This window comes from Podarcis liolepis (genome assembly GCF_965112155.1).
Source record: "Podarcis liolepis genome assembly, chromosome: 15".
Lineage (NCBI taxonomy): Eukaryota > Metazoa > Chordata > Lepidosauria > Squamata > Lacertidae > Podarcis > Podarcis liolepis.
Genome location: NC_139566.1, coordinates 45,373,320 through 45,387,064, shown reverse-complemented (window position 1 = coordinate 45,387,064; position 13,745 = coordinate 45,373,320).

Genomic DNA, 13,745 nt, shown 5'->3' with positions numbered 1-13,745 from the left:
TTTGGCCAGGTAGCTGGATTTAAGTTGAACAAGCAAAAAACTAAAGTTTTAGGGAAAAACTTAACAGATATGGAAAAGGAGAAATTTCAAGAGGAAACAGGTTTGACTGTGGTAAAGAAGGTGAAATACCTAGGGGTTTACTTAACATCTAAGAATGTGAATTTGTATAAGGATAACTATGAAAAATGTTGGTCAGAAATTAAAAAAGATCTAGAAATATGGTCAAATTTGAAATTGTCAATGTTAGGCCGAATTGCAGTAATTAAAATGAATGTATTGCCTAGAATGTTATTTTTGTTTCAGACCTTGCAGATTCTCGACAAGATGGAATGTTTTAAGAGGTGGCACAAAGACATTTCGAAATTTGTCTGGCAGGGCAAAAAGCCCCGAATTAAATTTAAGATATTGACAGATGCTAAAGAAAGAGGGGGTTTTGCCCTGCCGGACCTAAAATTGTACTATGAGGCTGCAGCTTTTTGCTGGCTGAAAGAATGGATGCTCCTCGAGAACACGGACATTTTGGATCTGGAAGGTTTCAATAATGCCTTTGGTTGGCATGCATATCTTTGGTATGACAAAGTCAATAGTGCCTTTAAAAACCATATTGTCAGGAAAGCATTGATTAATGTTTGGATAAGATACAAAGATCTATTGGAAAATAAAACCCCTAGATGGGTGTCACCAGTGGAGGCTAAAGCAGTGAAGAAACTCAATATGGAGGTCGGATGGCCGAAGTATTGGGAAATCTTAGAACAGGATGGAGATAAGTTCAAACTACAAAGTCAGGAGAAATTGAAACATAAAGTAGAAAATTGGTTCCAATATCGCCAAATAATGGAATTTTTTAAACAGGACAGGAAAATTGGCTTCCAGGTGGAAAAATCAAAATTAGAAACCGAACTGTTAGAACCCAATACTAAGAACTTATCTAGAATGTACAACTTGCTGTTGAAATGGAACACACAGGAAGAAACAGTTAAATCGGCTATGATTAAGTGGGCTCAGGATGTTGGACATAACATTATGTCAGCTGACTGGGAGTGGTTATGGAACACCGGTATTAAATTTACGGCATGCAATGCCTTAAAGGAAAACATTATGAAAATGGTATACAGGTGGTACATGACCCCAGTCAAGCTGGCAAAAATCTATCATTTGCCTGATAATAAATGTTGGAAGTGTAAAGAGACTGAAGGTACCTTTTATCACCTTTGGTGGACATGCCCGAAGATTAAGGCCTTCTGGGAAATGATCTATAATGAAATGAAAAAGGTACTTAAATGTACCTTTCCTAAAAAGCCAGAGGCCTTCCTTTTGGGCATTGTCGGCCAATTGGTGACAAAGAAGGATAGAACTTTCTTTATGTATGCTACAACAGCAGCAAGAATACTTATCGCAAAGTACTGGAAGACACAAGATTTACCCACTCTGGAAGAATGGCAGATGAAAGTGATGGACTATATGACATTGGCCGAGATGACAGGCAGAATCCGTGATCAACGAAAAGAGACGGTGGAAGAAGACTGGAGAAAATTTAAAAGTTACCTTAAGGACCACTATAAACTTAATGAATGTTAAAAATGTTGTGGTTTTCAGAAACAAAGGGGTACAGGGATATAAGGTTACAATATAAAAAAAAAGGACTAAGATGACAGAGATTTGAAAGCAACAATTGGGAGTTGCTAGTTGAAGTATGGACATTGGGATGCAGAGAGGGGGGGTATGGGGAGGTCCAAGAAAAGAGGTTTACATGAAAATATGTTTGAAACTATGCGTGTTTGTTTGTCTCTTTTAGTGTTTGTTTGTCTTTTTAAAATTTTGTAAAACCAATAAAAATTTTATAAAAAAAAAAAAAAGAGATTCCTGGATTGCAGGGATTTGGACTAGATGACCCTTGGGGTCCATTCCAACTCTACAATTCTATGATTCTAATCTTCTAGGTCACCCACTTTGTTTCAGTGCTGAAGGAAGGATTTGAACAGGGTCTCCATGGTACGGGGCCCACACTGGGCCCATTATGTGACATTGGCTCTGGTTCTTTATGCCGTGGGATGCATTTGATATCCTACCCAGAGACAGAGAGAGATAGAAATGGTCTCTGTGCAAGGATTCTTGGGGACTGTGTGTCATTCAGAAGACAGGTGTGTGGAGGCTATGGGCAAGGGAGCTTCCCTGCAGCCGAGCTCTGTATGCTCTTGGCTGCTCTCATGGCCTCCCCTTGCCAGAGTTCTGCCTTGCTGGCAATTAAGAGCCAGGCCCAGAGTGCTGTGTCACAGGCATCTTTATTAAATATTTCCTCCATCACTTGGATCTGCCTGACTCTCCTCTTCCTACTCACTATGTGTTTAGTTAATCCTAATCCTTTCCAATTCCATTTCCCCTTCTTTCCTCTCTCTCTCTCTCTCTCTCTCTCTCTCTCTCTCTCTCTCAACCTCATGTCTTTCAGCAAAGCTTTCACTGAGCCAAATTCATTTCTCAATTTCCTTCCCCCTGCCTTAAAAGAGCCGGAAGGTATTTTTTAATAGCATTGTCAAGAACTGATTTTTTAAGAGTCTGGAAATCCTTCCTTGCCTGGTGAACTGCAAGACCTGCACGCAGACTGCTTAGAAAGTGCAGAGCAGATCGGCTGCCAAGGAGGAGGAGGAGGAGGAGGAGGGGCTCAGCCGCTATCTCTTGTCTTCCACTAATTGATGGCCGCCATCCACTTCAGGCTCCTCACATTTTTTCCTTAGGCTCTGGAACCTAAGAATCTGCCTCCTGCTGAACCCAGCATGGTCTGCACTGTCTGGCAGCGGCTGTCCAGGACTTCAGAGAAAGATTTCTCAGAGCGAGCTTTGAGATGCTAGGGACTGGACCGGGGATCTTCTGCAAGCAAAGCAGTGCTCTACTACTGAGTTACCATCCCTCCCCTAAGGATGCAGATTCCTGTCTTCATGAGTCTAAATAGGAATACAGGAAGCTGTTGATGCCAAGCTCGTCCATCTGGCTGAGAACCATCTATGCTGACTGGCAATGGCTCTCCAGGGTCGGACTGGGGCCTGGGACCTTCTGCATGCAGGTGCTGCACTCCTGAACGATGGTCCTTCTGCTGAACTGTCCACAGCAGCACTGAAGAGCAGCTGAGAAGCATCCCAGCGGCTCCTTCCTCCACCACCAGGGAGAGAAGGAGACATTCAATTTCGTTTGTACTTTAACAAGGAACTCTCTAATTCACACTTCTCAAACCAAAGACAGCTATCCTGCAAAATGCATACTTCTCCAATTTTTCCAGTGCAGTTCTCCAACTGAACAATGTGTACAAAAATACCTTGCAATAGGGGAAGTTGCATGCTCCTGAAAAGAGTGCAGAGAAATATGTGTTCCTCAGGTGACACTCACACTAGCATGCTGGCAGGTTTTCACAAGGATGTTTTGAGATCACAAGTATCTGCAGAGATAGAACTGAATTTAAGACTGGAAAAACGAGAAACTCAGAGGAACCAAACTGGATGGAGTCTTCCATCCAGCCTGCCCTCCGGGGCTGCATCTCACTGCCAGAGCCCACAGCTCCTGTTGGCTGTCGTATCCCTTGCCAGGTTGTTTGGGGCAATTAACAGACCTGTGCAGGTTTGCGGCAAGGAAGCACAGACTCTAATATCAACTTCTTGACTAGAACTGGGCTGAAAAACTCTCTCACAACATGAGAACTCCAATGAAACTGAATATCTGAACATTCGGAACAAATAAAAGAAAGTCCTTTGTCGTGCAGCTTGGCAGGGGGTTGGACTCGATGGCCCTTGTGGTCTCTTCCAACTCTATGATTCTATGATTCTAGTTAAACTATGGAATTCTCTCCCACAGGAGGCAGAGATGGCCACTAACCTAGATGGCTTCAAGAGACAATATGACAAATTCATGGAAAAAGCTTAGCAAGGGTTAGCAGCCATGATGTCTGTACTCTGCCTCCGGTCAGAGGCAGTGATGCTTCTGAATCCCAGCTGCTGGAAACCAAAGGAGGGGAGGGGTCTCCTGTGCTCGGCTCCTGTGGGCTTCCCATTGGGGCATCTAGTTGGCCACCATGAAAACAGGATGCTGGACTAGTGGCCCCTTGGCCTGATGCAGCAGGCTCTTCTTATCTTCTTATGCATTGTTTCAAAGGAAAACTTTCAACTGAATTAGGCTAGGTTTTAATTAGAACAGGAGGAAACTTTGTCAGTTTAGCTGTGTGTGCAAAATTGGCCAAATGGGGGCTGCCATTTTTTGCCTGCTAGCTCACCCCAGCATATTATTCTCAAGGGTAGTTGTGGGGCAGGAATGGCAGTTGCTGGGGAAAGCATGGGAGGAGGGGGGCTGTGGAGGGAACAGGAGAAAGTTCTGAAGGTGTAGGGAGGAAGACACTGAAGAGGAGGAGAGAGAAGAAGGTAGAAAGCGAAGAAGAAAAGCTCAGAGGAAAGGGAAGAAGATACATGGGGTGAAATCCTGGACACAGGTAAGAAGGCCAAGAAGGGGGGGGAGAGGGCACGTGTCAAGGAGCAAATGGAACAGGGAGGTTTAAAAAGCAGTAGTCAGTGGCAATGTGTTTTATGAAAGGATGGAAGTCCTTCCTAGGATATTGACAGGCTTGCCCAGACTGCTGACGTCACTGCTGCACACAATCTCGGTGCCTCTCTTGATTCCAGCAATGCAACCTTGTCTGCATTTCCAAACCACCCGTGATTTGCCCACACAGCTAAGTCAAGAGGGGAAAAAATAAACGCAGTTGTTCTCCTCATGTTGGCTGCTCTAAGATTCTCCAGCATTCATTTTAATTGGTTAACGAATCAATTAATTGGCCAAAAAACAGAAGGCAGTTGATGAAGTGCCAGGCCCAGCTTTCACATTTCCATCTCAGTGGCTCAGTTCCTGTCAAAGATCCAGCCTACTCAGGTGCACCATTTGCAGCAAAGAATGGGGCGGGGGGGGTAGAGGAAGAATGCACAGGGGGGGTTGTCTTTTCCCTTCCTTTCGATTCAAGGTCTGCTCCCTGCTTGAACGATCAACATCATTTCCATACTATAATTACATTGGCCAATCCTCTCCTGATTTTACTGCTATCTTGTAAGCCGTCCTGGTTGTGAGTAATTTAAAGCTATATGAGATGTCAGTCCGCGTGAAACAATCACCCCTCAAAGAAATATGGTCGGAGATAATAATTGATAAGTCCCATTAGGCTGGAGGAGGGGCCCGCTGTTTCCCTCTTGGCCTCTTCCGAGATGGCCTTGTTGATTCACTGAATGTAGATTTTGTCTCTTGGCGTCATTGAAAGAACAATACGCCTGGCAGTCGGTGTCTCTCTGCAGGGCGCAATGCAGGGGTGGGAATAATCTGGGTAGGGGAGAGAGGAGGGAGCTGGATTTCTCACTAGGGGGGCAAAGCAGGCCTGGCCAACACGCTTCAAGACACACACACCCTTTCAGGGGTTCAAGTCTTCCATCTGATTTCCTCTGCAGCTCCATCCTGGCTATTGCATGGATTGGTCCCCACCTGTGCTTGCTCTGTTGGCTTTCCCTGTTTCCTTTATACCAGTGGTGGCCAAACTTGGCCCTCCACTTGTTTTGGGACTACAATTTCCACCATCCCTGACCACTGCTCCTGTTAGCTAGGGATGATGGGAGTTGTAGTCCAAAAACAGGCGGAGGGCCAAGTTTGGCCTTCTTTACACCATTGCTTTACACCATTGAGAAATCCGATGAGGGATCTCCCTTGGCTCCTAGCCCTCAGCCTCCCCTCTGCTTCCCCACTTAGACTTCTTCCCATCTCACAAGAGCACTTGCTGCCTCTCTCCTCCTCCGGTGCAGAAGCTGAGGGCAGCATTTCCTTGGCTCTGGTCTTGTGAATGGGGTCCTGGTGCTAGTCCATTCTTTCCTCACCAGCAAGCAAAGATCCTGGAGCTTCATTCGCTCACCCGAACGTGCCTTTGGAAATGTTTATCAGTCCTTTTGAACTGGCAGGTGTCCTTCAGATGGCACCATTTTCATTGGGTGCTGCAACTGCTTCTAGAAGAACCCCTGTGTTTATTTTGCTCTAAAGAATGTCCCCAAGTTTGCTATAATAGTGCACCACCATTACACAACTGTTTTTGATATCTGAAACTTTATTATTATTATTATTCTAAAAAATTAAGCAGCAACTGAAGAGTTACTAATATTTTGAGGTGCATTCTAAGAGCTCCTTTACAACATCCCTTGCAAGATTATGTGGAGCAGAGATCAGTGAAACGTGGGCGGCTTTCAAAGTTCTCCTAACAAAAAAAAAGTTTTGCCCTTGTATTTTGGGAAAGAATACCTGTGAATAAGAGCTGTGGGGTTGAGGCAAGAGGGAAGTTGCAAGAGGGTCTTGGTGATTTGGAAGAAGGAAGTCACTGAGAAATTTATTTATAGTACATTTTATACCCCACACTTCCTCTAAGGACCTCAAGGTAACCTACATAAGGTGCTTTGGGTGTGCATTTTAAATTTCGCCTATTGTCTCTCTCATCAATAAAATCCTAAGGATGTTGTGATGCTGCATCTCTCTTGGCCGCAGATAGGGGGCACTGCAAACTATAGTGTGGAGAGCCAGAAAAGTTGAGGAGGGATCCAAAGGATGGAGAGGCAGGTCCAGGAAAAAGGAGGAGGAGGAACCAGGAGGATGGGAACACGATCAGAGCAGGCGGGTGGCCTTGGCAAGCGGCCCAGGCAAGGCAAGGAGGGATCCAGAGCCCTGAGAGGGGACAGTGGGCAGCCCAGGAGAGGGGAGGTGGGAACTAGGTTGAAGCAGGTGGGCAGGTGAGCAGCCCCACCAAGCTGTAGAGGTGTGGCAAGGTGTAAAGGGAGAGGGGTTGGTAGGGGGTGAGGAACAGGTGGGGTGAGTGACTGAAGAGAGAAGGGGTGCAGCCCCCAGTTTGTTTTATTATTGCTTTAAGCTGCTTTGAGACATATGGTGGAACGTGGTATATACATTTCTTAAATAAATATTGTGTAGTCTTCCTCTGCCCTTTTATCCCAATAACGACCCTGTCAGATAGGATAGGATGAGACATATCCTAGACATTTGGACAATCGGACTACAACAGCATTTTGCCAGTATGATCCTCCTTTGCACGTTTGCATGGAAATGGCATCTGTCTTCCCTCTGCAGGCTGTTCTGTTCTTTTGTTAATGTTAGGCAAATGGTTGTTGCAGGAATCCTGCTTGTACGGACATGTAGTCCCCACCCCCTGCCCTGTGTCGGGCCGGAATCAGACTTATATAAGTTTAGGGATTACTGTACACTCCCCCAGCCTTCCCCACAGGAAACCTCATAGTCCATCCCAAGTGAGAATGCAGTTCTTTGTCATGTAAATGTGGCAGAAATTTTGTCAGGGTGATTGTTTTTGTAAACTCAGTAAACACAACACACACACACACACACACACACACAAGACAAACAACCTTGTGGAGCACATTATTGGACTAAAATAAGCAGAAGGATCAGGATACCTTTTTAGGCATGATAAGTATTTGTGATGCAATTTCTCTTTCCCCCACCCCCACCCCTGACCCTCCTTTTTAAAAATATGATGCAATTTCTGAGGTTGAGATAATACAGCAACCAGAAGGTCTGTTCTGTTCTCTGGCCTTCACCTACAGGTGGGGTGGAAAAAATCTGGAGGCAAGAGCCGATATCAATATGCACAATGAAACCCTTATTTGGCACATGGAGGCAAGGAATACAGTCATTGTTGACCTAAATATGAGCTTCTAGCCTCATAAATACCTGTTACTGATACAGCATTGCAAGGCTGAGAGATCCCTTGGGTCTCATATCTCTGCCAGTTGAAATTGGGTTTCTGAAACAAGTGCTCTAGCCCATGCAAATCAAGCCTCAGATTACTATTATTATTACTACATAGTCATTGCGGCTCCATCCAGCACTGCCTCCTGGAAACCTGTCTCCTCTCTGGGGTGCCTGGTAGAGACTTTTAATCATGAGCCTTCAAAGCCCCACCCAGAACACAGCTGCAAGCCATCAGGATTGCCTGAGGAGTTTGGTCTATGCCAAGCACCCCCAAACTCAGCCCTCCAGATGTTTTGGGACTACAGTTCCCATCATCCCTGACCACTGGTCATGTTAGCTAAGGATGATGGGAGTTGTCCCAAAACATCTGGAGGGCCGCATTTGGGGGATGCCTGGTCTATGCAGAAGGAGTAGCTTCCTTATGAGTAGACCCTTACTCCCAGGGAGTCCTTGTTTTTCAGCCAGGCATCTGATTGGGTCTGCCCCTTTATGCCCTGGTACTCCCCCAGACTCAGCCTCCACCTCCGATTCTGTGGGGTTCCTCTGTGTCTTCTGGAGGAGTCTGAGGTGCTATGAACCCTGAAGGCCCTGGGCCCGCTGCTCTGTCTCACTGCAGTTTGTTTGGGGAGTGCCAGGTTCTCGTTTTCAGAAAATTCTCCAGCATGGCAGGTATGGCATCTTAGGAAGTGTCCAAACCAGCACAGTGTGGTCTGCCATCTTTGTTCAAAATTGGGTCTGTTGGTATCCGAACATAAACAAAATCCTCTTCTTTCATTTCAGAACGATCAAACCAAATTTGGTTATCATATCTTAAGAGGGGTCCAAGTGTAGAGCAAACAAGGAGACAAACCATGTTCACAATATTTATTTAAACAGTTGCTCCTCCTAAAGGCAGTGCTTATTTTCTGGAGGGACGCAGGGGTATGCATACCCCTAAACATTTTGTGAATCTTTGTACTTTTGTCCATTTACTGTATTTATTTTTCCTGATTTGAACTATAAAATGGTGATTTTCTTGGGTCAAAATAAGAGTACCCCTTAAAAAAAAATAAGAAAAAAGCACTGTCTAAAGGTAAAGGACCCCTGGATGGTTAAGTCCCGTCAAAGGTGACTATGGGGTGGAGCGCTCATCTTACTTCAGGCTGAGGGAGCGGTGTTTGTCCACAGACAGCTTTCCGGGTCATGTGGCCAGCATGACTAAGCCGCTTCTGGTGAACCAGAGCAGTACACAGAAATGCCACTTACCTTCCCGCTGCAGTGGTACCTATTTATCTACTTGCACTGGTATGCTCCTCCTAAAACACTTTGAGGAGGTCCCAATATCTGCCAGTAAGGACTCTGCTCCAAAGCGGGCTAAAATGAGGGACACATTTCCTTGGAAGAACCCTGAACCAAATTTAACCTTTGAAGACCACCTCCCCCCCCCCCAGCCTGATGTCACAAGTGAATTGGTGCCACCCTACCCATCCGCACACAGCACTTGGTTTACTTGCTGAGGAGAACTGGGATGAAAAGAAGCAGAGAGTCCACAGGAAGCCTACAAGGCCATATCTAACTTGTACAAGGACTATAACCTATTTGCTGTTTAATTGGCTCCGCACTAAAGAGGCGATAGTTATCCAATTAAGGAGCCGTATACAAAGTGTCCTCTGTCCCGCTGCAGCTCAGAGGCTCACGGAAGCATTTAACTGCTAATAAACAAGGTGCTTGGCTTAATTTGAAAGGTTATTGCAATTTAATAAGATGCGCAGCAAGGGCTCAGCTTGGGAAGCTGTGAGCGACACCCCCCTGTGGAAGCCAGAGGGGAAGGCCTGGAGCCCTGCAGGCAAAGGAGAAGGAAGAGCAGCCGTGCTCTCTGTCGCCATAACGGGGAAAGACTCTGGCTCAGCAGGAGAGCACAAGCTTGGCATGCAGAAGGTCCCAGGTTGGATCCCAGGGGGCTGGGAATGTCTCCTGCCTGGAACCCTGAAGAGCCATAGTCAGTTCATGTAGACATTACTGAGGTAGATGAACCAGTGTCTGTATAAAACCACTTCCTAGATTCCCAGGAAGCAGCACCAGAAGGACAGCATCACAGTTCACAATTCAACTTGCTCTGGAAAAGTTTTTCAGCTTTTATGCCCTCAGGCCAGGTCACATACACCAGTCTCCACCTCTTCACTGAGGGATGGAAGGCCTTAAAGAAACAGCTCTCCTCTTCCATTCTGACATGTCCCTCCAGACGCAATGCCTGACCTGATGGGGTGACTTGCAGAAGCGTGCTCCTGGTGTAAAGGGGATCAGTTCCTCCTGTAAGTGGGTGCAGGCTCAAAGGATCAATCTCAGGGGTCTCAGGCCCCAGAGCAGGCGTAGGCAAACTCGGCCCTTCAGATGTTTTGGGACTACAATTCCCATCACCCCTGACCACTCGTCCTATTGGCTAGGGATGATGGGAGTTGTAGTCCCAAAACATCTGGAGGGCCAAGTCTGCCTATGCCTGCTCCAAAGCCCCTGATTTGATGGGCTGAGGTATGGTCACAGTGCTGGGGCATGAACTACATCCTCCTGTGCCCTTGGATTTATGGACTGGGCTGACCCATCGGCACTTGAGTTGAGGTGGGGTGGGGGTCCTGACCTCTGCCTCCCATGCTTTGCGGCTAGTGAATCTCACCCAAGTCAGAGCTCAGGCTGGTGTTGCTCCTGAACTCTTGCCACAAGTCACAGCAAGGACGGGAATAGATTTGTTTTTGTCCAAAAGTATCAGGAGCTGCAGCAGGGGGCAGGGGGAGGCACTGGGAGGAGAAGCCTCAAAGAAACAAGTCTAACTAAATTCTTTGGCAATTATACAGACAAACAAATCACTTTCCCCCAAATTGCTTCTTTGGGGAATTGCTGCTCCTGGAAATGAAACGCAAACAGATTATTAAAAAAGAGATTCCCGTTGGGAGAGAAACAGTATTTACAAGAGAAGATGTGCCTAGCTGGACTTCTAATTGCTGTTCATTATCTCATATTGATTTAATTAGCTGCTGCTCTCAGGTCTAAATTGCCTGCTGTCCTCAGCAGGGATTTAGGAGTTGGGGTGTCTGAACTGACCTGGCGGGGGATCGCAAGGAAGCCCCCTCCTCCAGTTTGCAAGCTGCAGCAGCATCACCTAATGGGGGTGTCATCACAGGAACGCCAGTGAAGGGCGAAGGTTCCCTCCTTGTGGCTTTCTCCTTTCTGCTTCATCTGGGGTGGCTGCAAACAGCTAATTACAGGGGATAATATTCCATAAGCCTTCACGAGGCAGGACTGGAACTGGAGCTGGGGGAGATGGAACACCAGCAAGGGAGGGCTGTCATTTGCAAAGCATACAGCCTGGGGGGGACGACTCCAAAGGGTTGGCCACTCCCACCCGCAGGAATAGATGATTCCCCTCAGATGCCCTGGCAAGCTGCATTGAGCTTCACTGTGGGCAAAGCCCCACTTCCCCACCAACTCCACAAACCAAGATGCTGAGTTCAATGGCAGCTTGGAAGCACCATTGGGAAGAAGGGAGAATCTGTAAGTAAACACAGGAGCCAGCTGGGAAGAAAGGGAGAGTTGGAGCACCAGGAGAAGAGAGCTTTTGCTCATTTATTAACAAATTTCTGTGCTGCCCTTCAATATAAATATGCTTGGTGTGTCACACAACAACTGAAGAAGACAAGAAGTATGAATGGAACCATAAAATAATGCAAGGTGGAAAGAAATTAAAGCAGCAGGTCTTTGAAGATGCTCTGGAACCCATTGCTGCTCCACACAAGCCAAGGCCTGTGCCTGGTTGTCTTGTGGGGGAAGCCAGCAGGAAAGAGTTTCCAGGGACTGGTGCTTCTCAACCACTGCCCCCCCCCACTGACCAATGGCTCTTGTTGACAGGAAGATCTGCAGAGGCTTTGCCTGGGCAATGATTGTCTTCCTGGCCTTGATCCCTTTCCCCTTAGAATCATAGAATCATAGAGTTGGAAGAGACCACAAGGGCCATCGAGTCCAACACCAGCAGGAAACACCATCAGAGCACTCCTGACATATGGTTGTCAAGCCTCTGCTTAAAGACCTCCAAAGTAGGAGACTCCACCACACTCCTTGGCAGCAAATTCCACTGTCGAACAGCTCTTACTGTCAGGAAGTTCTTCCTAATGTTTAGGTGGAATCTTCTTTCTTGTAGTTTGGATCCATTGCTCCGTGTCCGCTTCTCTGGAGCAGCAGAAAACAACCTTTCTCCCTCCTCTATATGACATCCTTTTATATATTTGAACATGGCTATCATATCACCCCTTAACCTCCTCTTTTCCAGGCTAAACATGCCCAGCTCCCTTAGCCGTTCCTCATAAGGCATCGTTTCCAGGCCTTTGACCATTTTGGTTGCCCTCCTCTGGACACATTCCAGTTTGTCAGTGTCCTTCTTGAACTGTGGTGCCCAGAACTGGACACAGTACTCCAGGTGAGGTCTGACCAGAGCAGAATACAGTGGCACTATTACTTCCCTTGATCTAGATGCTATACTCCTATTGATGAGGCCCAGAATTGCATTGGCTTTTTTAGCTGCCGCGTCACACTGTTGGCTCATGTCAAGTTTGTGGTCAACCAAGACTCCTAGATCCTTTTCACATGTACTGCTCTCAAGCCAGGTGTCACCCATCTTGTATTTGTGCCTCTCATTTTTTTTGCCCAAGTGCAATACTTTACATTTCTCCCTGTTAAAATTCATCTTGTTTGTTTTGGCCCAGTTCTCTAATCTGTCAAGGTCGTTTTGAAGTGTGATCCTGTCCTCTGGGGTGTTAGCCACCCCTCCCAGTTTGGTGTCATCTGCAAATTTGATCAGGATGCCCTTGAGTCCATCATCCAAGTCGTTGATAAAGATGTTGAATAAGACCGGGCCCAAGACAGAACCCTGTGGCACCCCACTAGTCACTCTTCTCCAGGATGAAGAGGAACCATTGATGAGCACCCTTTGGGTTCGGTCAGTCAGCCAGTTACAAATCCACTGAGTGGTAGCATAGTCAAGACCGCATTTTACCAGCTTCTTTACAAGAATATCATGGGGCACCTTGTCAAATGCCTTGCTGAAATCAAGGTAGGCTACATCCACTGCATTCTCTTCATCTACCAGGCTTGTAATTCTGTCAAAAAACGAGATCAGGTTAGTCTGACATGACTTATTTTTCAGAAATCCATGCTGACTATTGGTGATCACAGCATTCCTTTCTAGGTGCTCACAGACTGTTTGCTTAATGATCTGCTCCAGAATCTTCCCTGGTATTGATGTCAGACTGACTGGGCGGTAATTATTTGGGTCCTCTCTTTTCCCCTTTTTGAAAATAGGGACAACATTTGCCCTCCTCCAGTCTGCCGGGACTTCGCCTGTTCTCCAGGAATTCTCAAAGATGACTGCCAGTGGTTCTGAGATCACATCTGCCAGTTCTTTTAATACTCTTGGATGCAGTTCATCTGGCCCTGGAGACTTGAATATATCTAAACTAGCAAAGTATTCTTGTACTATCTCCTTAGTTATTCTGGGCTGTGTTTCCTTTGCTGAATCATTTGCTCCAAATTCTTCAGGTCGGGCATTGTTTTCTTTATCGGAGAAGACAGTGGGTTTTATGATTCCTTGCAGTCGTGGGTTTTATGATTCCTTGCAGTCGTTCAGTTACATCTTGGATCTTAGCCCCGGGGAGACAGCACACCTCCCGAGACATCTTGTCAGGCCCACAGATCACTGCTTCTGTTCCCCTCAGTAGGGAATCCCCTATCACCACTACACCCCTCCTCTTAGGTTTGGTTGGGGTTCTTCCGTGAGCTGTCCATTCAAAGGTCGCCTGCACATTCCCTGAGGACTGACTTTGCTGCTCGTCTTCATATACCTGATCGACTGTAATGAGGGAGAGATCCTCAAATGGAGTCTGTTCTTCGTCTTCCATGCTAGGAGAGAGGACTTCAAAGTGATTGTGCATTTCTAAACAATCAGA